Here is a 12,843-nt window from a genome sequence, read left to right as displayed (position 1 = left end):
CATGTTTAGCCAAAGGAATGATATATTAAATATCTAATAAGTGAAAATCCATGTTACTTATAGGTGTTGTTGAGAAAGAAAAAGAAAAACATGTTAAATAAGGAAATGCACTTATTGGTTTGGCACGTGGCGGATAATCCTTGAATTCGGGAGGCGACAGGAAAATTAAAAGAGAAAAAGGAACTTCGAAAGCTTGGTTTCGGCAATCTACATGAGCAAATTTAGTGAAATGGTGTTGTTTGAAAGCTGGGAGAATCTAGTTTTTGAGGTTGTTTTGTCGGATGAAGATTGCAGAAGAAGAAGAACAAAAAGTGAGGAATTCACAAAAGAGGCAGAATCGCGGATTAATCAGGGCTCGAGTTGAAGATTGGAAGCTCTAGGCTAAACTATAAGGAATTTTTGGCTGAAATTTTAAGCTAAGAAAGTTAACTCAATTCTAAACATAATGAAAAGGGATACTAAAGGTACGGTACCTTCTAAAGAGTTTCTATGCTATATTTGAAAACTACTCTTTTAATGCTTTTTGAGAACTTGATAGATTAAATGAGCCGGATACATAAGGTAAGGAAACTATCTGAATAAATGTACCTAAGGTGTTGATGGTACATAGAAAACACCACGTGCACATTGGTAATACGACGTCGAGGGATTGAGCAAAAGGGTTATCCCTGACTAAGGTTGACGTTGAGGGATTGAGCAAAAGGGTTCTCCCCGACTAAGGTTGACATTAAGGGATTAGCAAAAGGGTTCTCCCCGACTAAGGTTGACATTGAGGGATTGAGCAAAAGGGTTCTCCCCGACTAGGGTTGACGTTAAGGGATTGAGCAAAAGGGTTCTCCCCGACTAAGGTTGACGTTGAGGGATTAAGCAAAAGGGTTCTCCCCGACTAAGGTTGACGTTGAGGGATTGAGCAAAAAGGTTCCCCCCAACTAAGGTTAACATTGAGGGATTGAGCAAAAAGGTTGTCCCCGACTAAGGTTGACGTTGAGGGATTGAGCAAAAGAATTCTTCCGACTAAGGTTGATGTTGAGGGTTAGATCTAGTAGTTCACTCTCAACTAAAGATAAAGGGAGGCCGAAGTATGGGTCTCTTGGCCGGTGATAAACGTTGAGAGCTAGAGTGGTGTATGCTCGTTCTCAACTAAGGAATAATGACGTTTAATGGTGTTTTAAAGGTTTTGTGTACATGTTTGCTTGGTGTATTTTAGTTCCAGAATTATGTTTTCGAGCTTTCAATTTAAGCATGAGATTTATGTTTTTATTAAGTCACTCACTTGGCTTCTAGCTCACGTTTTCAAATGTTTTCCTTTTCAGGTAGCAGTCAGATTCCTCAAGGTTGATCCTGCTGCTGCTTGCCACTGAAAAGCCTGGCTTGTTCAGAAGAACTTAGGTTGATGGCTTGTTTATGTACACATGTTTTGACGGGACTAGGGCTTTATTAGGAATGTTTGGGCTATTTGTGAATATTTTATTCATAGATGTTATGCCAGGGTTGTATGCATGTGTTTATGAATCTTCGTAGAGCCTTAAGGGAGGCTTGCTGTATGCGTATACTACTAATGTGTTAAACAGGTTGGTAGTTAAGATTAGAAGTTTTTGGTGGTAGGTACTGGCAGTAGGGTTAGTAACTACCACGGTTATATCCTCATCCATATTAAAAGGGTAATCTGGGAGGGGGTGTGAGAAGTTGGTATCAGAGCATAAGATTTTGGGAATGAGAGGGGAAGTTCATGCATAAGTCTAAGTTCCTAAGTGTGAGTCCTAACATGTGTACATTGTAATAGGTGAAATGTCGAGGCAAAGTGGTAGATAGAGTAAGCAGATAAGTGGCAGGAATCCTGACCTTACCAATAGGGCCCCGAGGTTAGAAAGAACACACCGGCTGGGAAAAAGAAGATGAATGACCCAGTGGGTCAGGAAACAACATCTGAGGGAGAGTCTAGTACTCCCCAGGCAAGGGGCAGTGAGGCAGTGGTAGGGCCTAGGGACAGGAGATCCCGACCTTCAGTTGTAACTCAGACTAGTGGAAGCCAATTCAGGTGTACAAGTTGGCAGGGATCCAGGAAAAGGAAAGTGAGACAAAGCAAGAAATCGACGTGCCTAGTTGTGGCAAGAGGTATCTTGGGGTATGCTATAGTGGCAGAGGTGTATGTTTCTAATGTGGACAAGCAGGGCATTTCAAGAGGCACTGTCCCCAGGGATGCCCCCAACAACACAACAGACAACTCCCAGACAGTTAACTAACCAAAGGTCGCTGGAAATTGAGGTGAAGGGTCAAGTGGTGCCAAGTAGAAGAATGTTATAGGTCGACCCCAGTAATAGGGGCAAGGTATGTCGTGACACACCAGAAGGCAGCAGAGTCTCCAGATGTTGTGACCGGTAATGTCATATTATGTGTACAGTCTGCATATGTTTTATTTGACCCTGGTGCCACACATTTATTTATATCTAGCATGTTTGTATCTAGTATAGATAGGTTGATTGAGCCTATGCCTAAAGATTTATTTATCTCTACCCCTTTGGGAGATGTGATAATAGTAGATAGGTGTTATAATCATTGTGAGGTGCTGATCAATGGTCAGGACTTCTATGCTAATTTACTTCCCTTAGAGCTGTTGGAGTATGATGCTATCCTGGGGATGGATTTTCTAAGTAAGTATCGTGCTTCAGTGGACTGTTACAAAAAGGGAGGTAGTGCTCAGAAAATCCAATGGTCAAGATGCAATGCTGACAGGAATCAAAAGATTAACCGCGGGCAATCTGATATCGGCAGTGAAAGCTCAGAAGCTGTTGAGCAAGGGATGTAAAGCCTATTCTGCTCACGGAGTGGTTGCTCAAGGAAAAGAGGTGAACCCAGAAGATGTCCCCGTGGTAAATGAGTTTGGATGTATTTCCTGAAGAACTATCGTGATTACCACCCGACAGAGAGGTGGAGTTTACTATTGACTTAATTCCAGGAACAAATCCTATATCACAGGCACCATGTAGAATGGTGCCAACTCAGTTGAAAGAATTAAAGGTTTAGCTGCAAGAGTTAATTGACAAGGGATACATTCTACCTAGTGTATCGCCTTGGGAAGCTCCGGGTATTATTTGTGAGAAAGAAATACGGTATACTTAGATTATGTACCGACTATAGACAACTAAATAAGGTTACGATTAATAAATAAGGGTTACATTAGATCCAATGTGTTACCTTGGGAGGCGTCGGTCTTCTATTAAAAAGAAAAACGGTACTCTCAGTTATGTATAGATTACAGGCTGTGGGACAAGGTGACGATTAGGAACAAGTACCCATTACCTAGTATAGGTGATCTCTTTGATTAGCTAAAGGGAGCCACGATTTTCTCTAAATATATTTGAGATCAAGTTACCACTAGTTGGACTATGACTTATTGTTCATTAGAAGGATCGGTGGTACATAAGAAGTTATATGTTACTATAGGGGCAGAATGGTAATTTTGGTCCAACTGTACTTATGAGCAATTTGTGATGGGTCATCGCACTGTTGACTGGTTATATCCAATGGACATATAAATATATCTATAGTGCAAAGAGTGCATTTGTCGGTCTTTAGTGAAGTGATGGACAATTAATGGATGTTAGGTAATTTAATTAAAAAGTTTAATTAATTATCCAAGTATCATTGGAGTTTCAATCTACTTGTCCATATGGTCCCCTCTGTAGCTCAACATGGATTATTGAGAATTAATTTTGGATGAATTTGAATTGTTTAAATTAATATAAGAAATTAATTATATGTGATATAATTAATTAAATTAATTATATGTGATATAATTAATTAAATTAATTATATGTGATTTAATTAATTAAATTAATTATATGTGATTTAATTTATTAAATTAATTATATGTGATTTAATTTATTAAATTAATTATATGTGATTTAATTTATTAAATTAATTATATGTGATTTAATTTATTAAATTAATTATATGTGATTTAATTAATTAAATTAATTATATGTGATTTAATTTATTAAATTAATTATATGTGATTTAATTTATATGATATAGTCGATACATTATAACATAAAGTTTATTATGAGAGGAATTAAGTATTTGAATATGATTTGAAATATAAATTATATGAATGAATTTCATATAATTAAATTTAATATAAGTATAATATATGTTAAATACCGTAAATGGTAGAGAGGAATTAAATATTTAAGTATGATTCAAATATTAATCATATAGATGAGATTCATATAATTGAATTTAGTATAAATGTAATTTATATTAAATACAATGCATTGTTGAGAGAACATAAAACTATAGGTTATATTGTATTTGATAAAATATTAAAACTATAGGTTATGTGTTATATTTGATATAACATATAGTATATAATTATTAATTAAATAAATTAATTTTTATTTTAATTTAATTAAAGGGAGGGAGTTACAACTCATCCCCTTAATTAAATTAATTTTTACGAATGCCCATCTTCTTCCTCTGGCTTCCCAAGAAAAAGATCTCTCTGATTTTCTCTCGTTGGAATTCACATGGAAGAAAAGTTCTTCTTGTTCCTCTTCTAAATTTTATCCCTCTTCCAAAAGGAAGTAGAGCCCACTACTTCTGCTGAATTCTCAATCCGAAAAGAATACAAGAGGTTTTGTTTGTGGTGGTGGCCATTTGGGATTTTTGTTTCTTGGAGATCGAGATCTAGAATGAAGGCTTTGTGATCCATATCAAGGGAAGTCGTGAAAACTTTTTGGCTACAAGGATAAGCATTCTTCATCCCAAAAATCTTCTATGAATTTGCATGCAATAAATTTTATTGAAATGCATAATTTTTGTGTTTCTGTAAAATTTAGATTCCTTGAAAATTGTAACACTGGGATCGATCCCCTTCCGCTGCGAACCTTCACCGGTTCCTTCAAGTTTTACAACTGTTAAGGATAATGTAGGTTCATATGATAAGCTTACATCTTAGGGTAATGATGACCAAGTTGTCAATTTAGAACATGATGACCATGTTGCAGTTTCAAATTTTGTCAATGCTACAACATGGATTTTTCCTTTTAAGTCTTTTCAACATACGGGTGATTTGACGTGCTCAGTTGCTCAGGCGGCACATCGAGATAAGGTGGGACCATCTATTGGTTAAATGTATGAAGACATGCTCAATTGCCTAAGTGGTGTTGCAGCATTATTTCGTTTCTTTCATTCCACAAATTTGTACTACAGCACACTCTACCTATTGGCTGCAACTTGAGGAAAGATCAAGAAACTTTCACTGGTATGATCATAATTGGTAACTTCCTGAGTTGTCATCCTTTTTAAACAACCAATGCTGATTTATAAGGGAGTACCTATTAGATGCTCTCTTTTCAAGATTAGAGAAGAAATTTTAAGAATTTTCAATAACGGATTACTATAAGAATAAATGAAATTCAAAGCTAGAAAATCAACATTCGAATTTTGATTGCAACCAACGGAGACAAAAAATCTACACTTGGAAACAATTTTTAGCAATTTGGATTGATTTAACAGAAAAAAAAATCAATAGAGAGAAAATTCACACAAGAAAAGTCAACATTCAATTATTTAAAAATCTCGAACAGAACAGAAGAATGCCCATGACGTGTTTGTAAAGGCACATACAAATCTTGCAAAGAGGAAGAAGTACAATTGATTAGGTAGGAAAACATAAGTAAGGTTACCTAGATGAAAGAGAACTTGTAGAATAATAAATTTTATTTAAAAGTTCGAGTCGAATATTGCATAATCTTATTTTGAAACATCAAAATATTTCTCTTTTCTTGATCAAACATTGCAACAACAATCTTTTTCACTAGAAAGACTAGGTAGCTTTGGGTAACAAAACCCAGCACCACGGTTCTCTTGGAAGCAATCATTATAACATGACTCGTCGTCATAAGTGTCAGAACATGGTCGAACACAATGCATGTCTAACACGTCTCCTTTTACTGTGATGTTTTACAAAAATGAAATTGTTTAAAACATTGTTTTTGCAAAAATAGTATTATGAAAATAGAGGAGTCATGAGTTAGGAGTATACTTATTGACGTAAAGCAGATGAATAGCACTAAGACGACAATTGATGTCGCAACAAGCTTCTGAGATGCCATGTCTTCTAGACGATTTTGGATGCTTATGCTTCTATGAAATTATTATTTAAGATGGATATCTTTTATAAAACAAGAAGTGATGTATTTAAAGTGTCTATTTCTAAGAACTCCATAACGACAAGTGTTAAAATTTAGCTTACAAAAACTAATACTTCTATAAAAGGCAATATTAAAAATAGTAAAAGGAACAACATTATAGATAATATTTGTAAACAAAATTAGGAAAGAACTATATTCTCAATGAGACATTATTAGAAGAACTTCAAACGATACGACAACCACCACCACTCTTTTTCGAACTACTAACAAACTATATTTGATGTACGAAAATCCATTATGTACGAAATTTCTTCCAAACCGTGAAGAAAACAAATAAAAGAATTGTAGGAAACACGAAATTTTCCAGAATTTTATTTTTTTTTTTAATTGCACCAAACAATCTAAACACGGCGAATTTTATGTTTAAGAAACTTAGTATGAGAATGCCATTGACAAAAATATATTTATTTGCATATTTTTAAGCTTCAACTACAGATTGAGGACATTTGACATATTTGGATCATCAACTACAAATAAAATACGCCAACAAGAATATGATTAACTAACATTTTTATGTATTGAAGACTAAGAGATTCGTGGTTCAAATTCCTTTACCCCAATTTGCACTAAAAAAAAATTATACACAAAATGCATTTGTTCATGAAAAATGGAAGAATGAAATAATACTCACAAGCGGTAACAAAAGTTAAGATTTGATGGTTTAATATATATATTTTTATACATACTTCAAATTTCAATAGGAGTCAAGTTCCATACCCTCTATTAGTTAATAAATTTTAATTTTCTGAAAAACAATAAAGTCTCAAGCGGTGTTTATATACTACATTTAGAGACATCTTTTGTAACATTCGACATGAGGTCTATATAATAACCTCCACCTCTTGAATGGAAAATTTCGTGCAAAACAAGGATGAAAAGTTCATTCCTTTGCCACCATTAAAATCTCTGCAAACTGTTTGTTTGATTCTATTTGTTTTGTTTGTACAGTATTGTATTCAAATATGGGTCAGAACCAGGGTCAAACAAGGGGATTTTCAAACAAGAATACAACTAAACAAGATATGGTTTTTACTTGAAATCCACAAATTAGTCAAGAAAATATTATTTGAATATATCAAGTTTTCGTTCATGTTCATAATCTTAAAATGACTTCACCTCTCGTGAGTAAGCCATATATATCATTTTTCTATGATGCATGCTTTTTGTTATTTGAATGTAAAGTTATATTTATCTCTAAACACATTCCTTACTTGACTTAATGAGATCTATAATTACTTGCTCTCTCGAGTAGTTGATTATTACCATGCATTAAGTGAAATGAACTTTTACTTTCTAATATATTCGTTGCAAGGTTATTTAACTCATCCCAACCCCTTAAATGTTTAGTTATTCATGGATAAATGAAATATAGAAATAAAAGAGAAGATGGAGATGAATATCATGATGTATTATTGTAAATGAGAGAGTTTGATAAAAAAAAATGGTGAAAATATAACCGGATAGGTTTGAAAAGTGAAAAGATAATGGTGGACAGAATGAAGATCAATCGCCAGTAGAAATCTCTTGCTTCCTACTGATTTGAGGATGAAGCTGTTTGAATGTAATGTGGTGATGGCGGTATGTTGAAATGAAGACTTGCTTGAGTTCTTCTTCCAGATTTCTCCATCTCTCTCTCGAGTTGTGAAGGAATGAGGTGTTCTCTGTGATAATGTTCTCTTCCCAAACAAGTCCCTTTATTCTTCCTTTTCCTTTATATATAGATGCTGGAAACTCTTCTGCCATCTAGGTTGACAACAGGTATGTAAGATTACTTTTTATGATGCACTTTTGCAGATGGCGTCTATCTCCTTCTTATGCATTTTTCATCTATTCGCTACATGCTTCTTCTACCGCAACCTCCTTTCAATGTATGGCTCCATCTTCTTTGACTTGAGCTCTTGAAGATATTGAACCCATGGAAGGAAATTTTGCTCCATTTTCTTGTAATCCTAATGGTTCTCTCATCAAATTACTTCTAAATATTCTAATTTTAAGAGATGATAACTTCTATACATACAAGTTATCACACACATTGGAGTCTACAAGATCGAAACACTAAATTTTTTTTTTTATATAATTGCTTGTGGCTGAAATAATTTACTTTTGCAAGTTACAACCCGTCGATTATTTACTCGGGCTTACCAACACTCATCAATTAATGGCAACTGAGTAATTTCTTGATTAATCTTTTTATGTTTACTATTTGGATTCTAGTTCACCTTTGTAGATAGTAGTTCTTAGTTTTCTTTTAATTCTCTATAAGCATAGAACTCCTAATGCATCATTAACATTTGATTCATAATAAGATATTGACTTGACGATTGATGGGGAAGGTTCTCCGTTTGGTTCTTTTGCTTCACAATTTTTTTATCAGAGCACTCACCTCTACCAGCATTGGTTGCCACTAGTTGAAAGATCGAGAAACTCTTATTAGCATCGATCATAATAGGTAATTTCATGAGTTGTGATCCTTTTTAAACGACCCATGCTAATTTACAATGGAGTACATATTAGAATGCTCTCTTTTAAAGATGGGAGAAGAAATTCTAAAAATTTTCAACTAACACATTACTAGAAAACTAAATGAAATTCAAGCTAGAAAATCAACCTTCAAATTTTGATTGCAACCCATGGAGACAAAAAGTCTAAGTTTGGAAACAATTTCTAGCAATTTGGACTTCTTTAACAAAAAAATCAATATGAGAAAGAAAACTCACATGAGCAAAGTCAACATTCAATTATTTAAAAATCTTGAGCAAAATAGAAGAAGGCCCATGATGTGTTCGTAAAGGCACATACAAATCTTGCAGATAGGAAGAAGAAGTACAATTGACCAACCAAACGCCTGTACAGTACGATCCAAAAGAGTTGGATGCCCTAGAGTTTCATTGTGGGTAATGAATGATCATAGGCAAGCATTTAAATACTCATACATTAAGCAAATAGATTTAACTCTTAACAGTTCAACTTAGTTCATAATATTAATCTTCCCCCTTACCCCATAAAGATTAGCTACCCATGATGAAAGAAAAAGTGAAAATAGAGATAAAGAAGATGATGAAAATAGGCATGGTAATATTTAGATAGTATTGAGTTATATATCCTAAAACTCACAATTTGTAATTTTAAACATATTATATTATCAATAAAGATGTTATTGATGTTTATTCAATAAAACTGTTGTTGAATATGTGAATTGCACTTGTCAAGGCCAAATCCAATAAACTAAAGATCCCTATGTGGAGATATAAGACTGGATCAAGTTCAGTAAATAGCCAAAAAGGTTTATAGTATATGAATAAGGCTGGCTTCTGGTAACATTATCGGATGCGGCCCAATCAGTAATTGTTACAATTTGTTCTAAAGTGCTACAAGTGAAGTGATCCTAATTCGTTCATGTATTGACATGAGGAGTGAGGGCGTCCTATGCAATGAGTTTTCATAAGATCGGACCAAGAATTAAGTCACTCTTACTTTATAACGTTGTTTACTATTTAAAACTGACTATCTCAAAGCGGTGACCTAGGTAACTTGACCTTAATTCTAAGCTAACTATGGACTCCTGTTTATTCGGGATTATCCTTAAATTTGCATGGGTGAGGGTTGGCTCAATAGCATCGACTCAATAAGCCTCCCATTTTAAGGGTAAGACCTGGTAGATAGTTGGGGACATAGGGTGGAAGACGAAATTCACTCCTACCCACTTTTAGGGATAGTAGAGTGGTTGTTTCCTTAAGTGCTGACTCCAGGTCTTGAACAAGGGGCCCTACCCTCTCATTGGCCTAAGAGGGATTCGGTTTAGTGATTGGATCACAAACTAATTGTTCATTAGAGGATCAGTGTAACTTAAGGAGCAAGATGTAATCTCCAGGGTAAAACAACTTTTGACCCAACCATTATTGCGAACAACATATGAAAGGCTAACTTACTAATCATGGTTATATCGAGTGGACACAATATATCTACAATGAGGGGAGTACAACTATTGGGATTTAACCAGTAGCTAACGAATGGTGGTTAATTAGATTAAAGAGTTTAGCTAGTCAATCACGGATCGTTGGATCCTAAGATCTGTAGGTCAATGAGGTCCTGCTACTAGCTCATATCGGACCAAACCTTAGAATAGTGTGACGAACAAATTTGTAGTGTTTAATTTCGATTTTTGGAGCAAAGCAGTAAATATATATGATATATTCAACCTAATGTTTAAGTTTGAGTTAAACATAAAGAGAGAGAAAATAGGAGATATTTAAATAACATTTAAATATCAAGATTATGAATAGAGATTCATATTCATTGGGATTATTGTTGGATTTAATATTAAATTAAATTAGTTAAATTGTTTAGTTAAGTATTTAATATTAATTTAATTTCAAAATTGATTATTAGAATTAATTTTGAAATTAAATGGAATTGGTCAAAATTAACTATTTAATTTTGCATGTAATGGTCTTTAAAAAGGAAGAGTTTATGAATGCTTAGAACTCTTAGCCAAAGTTGAAATTTATAAGAATCATGTGATAATCTCATAAATGATTTCTCTCAAATACTTAGCTTTTTCCTCTTCCAAATTAGTCACTCGTCGGATCCCACCATCCCGTTCTATGGCTATAGAATAGTCGAGAAGATTCTCGTGATGGTCTACTAACCATTCGTGGGGAGATTACAAAGATTGTATTTCAACTTTGCCTTTATTCTTGTTTTAATAGCATGCTTATTTTTTAAATTAACCTAATTAAATTACTTTAGATTCGTTTTTCTTCCGCTGCGCATGTGTTCTTCATAAGATAGAAATTGAGTTGTTGTTTAAAAAATGATTAATCTTTTAAAACAAAACGTAATATAATAAATTAGAAAAGTGAAGGGATAAGGGTGGTTGTTAGCAGTTTCTTACTTCCAACACATGAGTGTCGAGGCTGCTGGTTATAAGATGATCATGTGAAGTGGAGAAGGCCCTCTCAGACTCTTACTCCAGTGAAGCTCCAGTGAGAAATCGGGTTGAAGTTTGAGTATGGAAGCTCTCAGAAAAATCTCTAATTCTCTCAGATTTTTTTTCTTCATGGGCGTCAAGGCTTTATTTATAGAGCATTACACTAAAAATTATTGTGATTCCCATTCTGATCAGTCGTTTCTCTAATACAGTAGGTAAGGATGTCAGCATTGCTATCATGGTCAACATTCTAAGGATTTGATTGAAGATTCATTGGCACAAGCTCAGAGATCCCGAGGCATGCAATCAACAATTACTTTAGTGCAAGCATCATTTCAAACATGAATTCTTAGTAAGATTGATACATATTCTGCATTCCAATCATTATTTTAAGTAAAAGCCTACAATACTTGTATTTCTACAAGTTATCACAACTCCCAAAATTACACCCCCAAATTTAAGTATGCGATGGAGGGTCATTATCATTGCATTCAAGATCAGGGCCTTCTTCATCTTGGAAGCGCAAAGGCTGGTGAAGGTGAGCTGGAAGGGTTGGGCCAATAATCAGGTGCGATAATACATCTCGGAGATAGGAAAGTGAGAATTGGAAGTATTCGTGGGTGTGTTGGTTTTGGTGATGCATATGTTGGCGGATCATGGAAACATCGTGTTGCAGCTGATGAACAGACTGCAAGATGGGCCACAATTAGTAGTTGATCTTTGTGTGTACAAAGTCCTTAAGTTCATCAGAGTTAACAGATGGTGTAGGGTGATGCAGTGATGAGGAGCGGCGAGGAAAGAGGTAAAAGGCACTGGTAGGTGGCCATGGTAAAAGGCACGCACAACTTGAGGAATAACAATGGATGGGCTTTGGCAGAAATTTTCCCATCTAAACTCTACGATGATGCTAGTTATGTATTTAGGTAAGGGTGCTGGCTCCGGGAAGAAATCCATCTCGAGCAGCATGTCATCGCATGCCTTCTTCCCCGTCCTTATAACTTCTTAGGTGGGAGTTGCCTCAACCATCTTGTGTTTCCCTTTTGCTTAGGCTTCAGTGACGTTTGGGTGCTCAGCAGCTACGCGCTTAGTTTGTTGTTTCTTCTTCTCCTCTTGTTACTCCTTTTCTTTTTCTTTTTTTTTTTCTCTTCCCTTCGGCACATACTCTATTCTCTTCTTTTCTTGATTTTCGTCAAATCTTTTCCTTCCTCTTCTTCTTCCATCTCTTTTTCCAGCATAGCGGCTGCAACCGCAATACTCTAATCTTCTTTCTTCTCCCTCTTCAATTCTTCTTCCTTTACTGCAGAGTCACAACGAACTTCCTCTTGGTGTAACCTCCTAGCCAGATCACCAGAGGCAATGACTTGGCTGGCTTTTTCCTTAAGCTCAGCCAGCCTCTTTCTCTTGCCAAGGATGCGTTCAGCTAGCCGCGCATGTGCCCATTTTGCAGAGTACACGTGTATGGTGACCTCAAGACTGGTCACTCATTTGACTGTCTTCAGCACAACAACCACTTCTTTAGCTTTGATGCTTCTTGCCCTCCGGATAAGGGGCGTTATTGTCTCATCTTCATCTCTTTCATCCTCCCTGGCTTGGGCCTCAAATGCGGCCAACCTTTCTCTTGGGAACTACATCTTTTGTTGTTGGCTCAGAAGACTTCACTACCAACGTTTCTTCCACCATTACTGGGGTGGTCTGCTC

The sequence above is a fragment of the Benincasa hispida genome, chromosome 6, assembly GCF_027475165.1.
Source record: "Benincasa hispida cultivar pf3 chromosome 6, pf3_genome.v1.1, whole genome shotgun sequence".
NCBI classification, from domain to species: Eukaryota; Viridiplantae; Streptophyta; class Magnoliopsida; order Cucurbitales; family Cucurbitaceae; genus Benincasa; species Benincasa hispida.
This window is presented reverse-complemented; position numbering follows the sequence as displayed.